The sequence below is a fragment of the Oryzias latipes genome, chromosome 1 (assembly GCF_002234675.1).
Source record: "Oryzias latipes chromosome 1, ASM223467v1".
In the NCBI taxonomy this organism is placed as follows: Eukaryota; Metazoa; Chordata; class Actinopteri; order Beloniformes; family Adrianichthyidae; genus Oryzias; species Oryzias latipes.
In genome coordinates this window covers 4,815,249-4,819,370 of record NC_019859.2, presented here as the reverse complement: position 1 = coordinate 4,819,370, position 4,122 = coordinate 4,815,249, and the positions used below count along the sequence as shown (strand labels likewise).

The window sequence follows — 4,122 nt, the reverse complement described above, 5'->3', positions numbered from 1 at the left end:
GACGGATGTGCTCACATTGCAGCGGAATTTTGAAACATCCATGTGCCAAACAGAATTTTATCTCAGGCCCTCCTCTCTTTTTTCAGCATAAGGACACAAATCTCAAAGTATGATCATCAGATTTATAATAAATCCCCCATGTAATGTGGTTTTAAATGAACAAATTCTTTGTGTCAGTGACATCTTTGCTAAGTATTGTCACTTGCAAACTACGTATGGTGAGATAATACACACTGTCTGACCTTTGGGTTCAGCAGAAACCCTAATTCCACCCTGGGTAATTAACTGCCCCAGCAACATATGATCTACATCTGCCCAAGGCCACTGAGCTTGTTGCATCATAGAATTCGCAAAATTGTCGGTGCACGTCTCCTTTATTTGTCTGTTTGCACGTAGCAGCTCGTTTTACTGGGGAGGGTCAGTTGAAGCCTGTCCTCTGCTATTTTGTCCTTCAGATTTTCATGAACGAGGCCTGGAAAAAAATAAAACCTTTCAGAACGGGGGCGGGGCCTCGGCATCCTACGCGCGAGGACAGGAGGAGGAGAAGATAGACTAGAGGCGGAGGGGTTCTGGCTCTGCCGCCCTCCCTCCTGTGTGGGCTCACTTTGTGTCTGAAGTCGTGATTGATCACTGAGCTCCTTGATGTTTTGACGTTCGGAACCTGTCGCAGCTCGTTTGTGAGCAAAATTCTGGGCGGTTTTGCGACATAATCTGGTTACAAGACCAGCTAGTTAGCATAACAAAGCTAACAATCGGTAGCCACGGACCCGGCGAAGTGACGAGCAGAGCAGAGAAGGATGGCTAGAGTTCATTCCGGTGCTTCTGGACCAAACAACTTCTGACACGACCTAACGTTTTTCTTGTTACCAAGTCTTCGGTAAGTACATTTAAAAAAAATAGACTTTTGTTAAGTTAAGAGCGCTCTCTGAAGTCAGCGTTAGCTTGTAAGCTAGTTTTCTGTTAGCCGTCTCGAGCTGCTTAGCTCAGTGTCTAGCTATGAATTCTTGACCCAATTACGAGAAAAGCTGAAAACTCCGCTAAAATGAATTTTTTTATCTGAATAAATTGTGTGTGTGTTTTAAATGGAGGTTTTTGGTTGCATTGTTTGTTTGTAACAAGTTCACAGAAAATGGCAAATGTTAAAATTCAAGCTTGAGTTGATTTAATTTTAGGCATAAGGCAACCTACCTAGTTTCGTTTCGTTTTTTAATTTGGACATTACTCAAAAAAATAGAGACTTTAAACGTTTTTACGTGAAATGACCATTCTTAACCACACGTTTTGGAATGTAAATTGTTTTCAAAGCCTCGAAACAACGTTTATTGGCTCCTAAACCACATGATTGACAGTTCTAGTTTCACAGAAACCACCGAAATGGATAGAATCTATTTACAAATGTTTAAAATCCATTGTTACTTTATTTTGTTCGGATTTATTTTGTGCCAGACGTGTGTATTTTGGTCGTTTTAGCAAAGCGTTTATTTTTCAGGCGCGGCTTAAGTAGTTCAAACAGCAGGTTCCTGTTACACCAAATATAATAAATGCGAGCAGAGAAACTCTTCAAACCGACAGAGATCAACGGCGTGAACTGATTATTAAACTTAAATGCAAAAACAATTAAAACATATATATGTTTTTCATGTTTAGATGAGTACTTGCAACCCAACTCAGGAGTATTTCTCACGAAAGTAATTGTCTTGTTGTTGTTTGGACTTTTATTCTCGAAGTTGCTGACTGAGTCTGATCCTGAATCATGACGGTAATTATCACGATGTACCACCTTAGTGCTGTGCTTTTTAGAGAAACGTTACAGTGCTGGTGAGAACATGCTAGTATTAGGGTAGTAGCCTGTTTGCGGTGATTTCTGTTAGCCCCAAACTGCAAAGCACATTAAAAAACTGCAGCTTCATGTCTTTGACCAAAATGTAACTAAATAAAAAAACCCAAAAAAGTGCTGTCCTCTCTTTAATGCACTGTTTTTGTTTGTGTTTTGCACCCTAGGCTACTGTGGTAATTATACAGAAGTTTAGCTCATAGTATATGTAGTGACTAATAAATCCCAAAGCCAGTTGTGGCTGATAAATAAATACATTTGACAGTTAGGTCATTCTTTGTGCATTCATGCTTGGTTAAAGTGCACAAACAGGTTTTTTCTTTTTTGCAACTTCCTTTCAAGCATCTAGAACATTCCGTTACAGGCTTTTATGGGATCCCCCCCCCCCCCCTCCATCCCATCTCAGGAGACGAATATGACCAAAAAGCCAGATTAGATCATCCAGCGTGTGGAATTTATTTTTTGTTAAAATAAAAAAAAACAACAGCACATTTTTCTTTGTTCTGTCCTCTTTTTAATCCCCTTAAGTGGTGTTTACCTGCCAGAGGCTGCAGCTGACCTTTATTTTTGGAACTGTTAGCTGGCAGTGCAAGGCTTTTTTAGCCAGCACAGTTTTTTTAATAGGATATGTGAGAAATGCTGCATCTGTTACTCAGGGGGACATCATCCACAGTAGGCCGGCACAATAAATTACAAATTTATCCTTAATGCAGCATCAAGCTGAGGAATACACATATCGCAAAAGATGGCAAAAAGTGCGATAAATGGTTACCTTAATGGTGCTAAAACAATTTTATAGCACCTTGAAGTATTTTAACGAATGAAATAAATCCCTTTATGCTTTTGACCAATCGGATGGAGCCCTTTTAATGTCCAATGTTTACCTCCTATGTTATGGAAGCGGTTCCATAATCCATTTTAGTTGTCAAATTAGACATTTCTAAATGAATTTTGCTACACATTTACCAGAGAACTTTCTGAAAATGAAATGTCATAAACCATTTTCATTATCATTTTAATTAAGTGACAGAATAAGAAGTGTTGAAGAAGAAAATGAAAAAGCACTTTGAAAGATTTCTTTTTTATTTTAATTTTGGGTCAAAAAAATGCAGTTACATTTTGAAAATGAAAAAGCATTTCTGGTTTTGACTTTTATTTTTAATTATGCTACAGAATCGCTTCCATACTATTTAGACGAGGGTCATTCGAAGTGTAATTTAGATTATGCTGACTCTTATTTAAACTGTTGCAGTGAAATGGAAATTATGTTTTTGGTTGTTAATGTATCGCATGTTATATCGTAATATTGATCCCTAATATCACACATCGCGAGTTAACCTCATATCATGCAGCCTTAATCCGCAGGTCGAGATTAGTCATCCCTGCAGTTCCTTTCTAAGGAACAGTGACTAAGAGAGCTACTTCCTGTACACAATCAGGAGAATTTTTCCTGCAGGCAAACAATAAATGTCCTTTACTGCATATCGCTCAAGTGTTTTAATTGTATTGGTTTGGCTCTTAGAGAAACTGTGTGAAGCGTAAATTAGATGTTTGCTTCCTGTTTGTTTAATGGCTGGATCAGTCATTTTCCCTGTCTTTTCTGATTGTTCTTATTTCTGTGAAGGTTGTTGGTGTTACTGAAGTCGTCACCATGGTGCAGAAGTATCAATCCCCCGTGAGGGTGTACAAGCATCCGTTTGAGCTGGTGATGGCGGTAAGTGTCATCTTATTTTCGTGTAAACTTTCTTTTCCGTGCCTTTAGTGTAGAGTTATGTAATTCAGCAAGTTTGAAGATTTTGATGAAATGCTGCAGCCCTTTTACTTTATGCAATTACAGCTAAGATCTCTAAAGAGATTTTCAAAACACTTTTGTTTTAGTCCTGTTGAGTCTTGAAGGAAAGCATGTTGGTTTGACCTTGTTGCACATAATGGACTCTTGAGTTTTTATGCAGCTTTGTGTTTTCACATTTCCACACTTCTCGTCTGAATCTGCAACATGGTTGTGTCAGCCACAAGTCCATTTTTTGTGGTCACTGTCAGTCCTGTTGGTTTAGGGTATCTTTTGTTAGAGACCACATGGGGTTGTTTGTGTACAGTGCATTTTGTGTCTTTGCTTAGATCCTTTTTGCTTTGTTGTTGTATTTTGTTCTCTGTGTGTCTAGTGTGTATCTGCATGCCTGTTCTGCTGTGTGTCGCTGACACTCGCTCCGTATCGGGGGCTTTTGGCTAGCATGTTGGTGGATAATAGAGAGGGTTCACGGGTGACATGCTCCAGCAGCAGGCGCATC

General features: G+C 39.1%; 1 non-coding gene across 1 annotated transcript; it reads left to right on the top strand.

Moving 5' to 3' along the window:
• Positions 1-510: 510 nt before the first annotated feature.
• On the top strand, positions 511-3,524 carry LOC101155659. The gene is made up of 2 exons (XR_002873255.1): positions 511-877; positions 3,459-3,524. It is a non-coding gene; the product is annotated as an uncharacterized LOC101155659 (transcript).
• Positions 3,525-4,122: the final 598 nt, after the last annotated feature.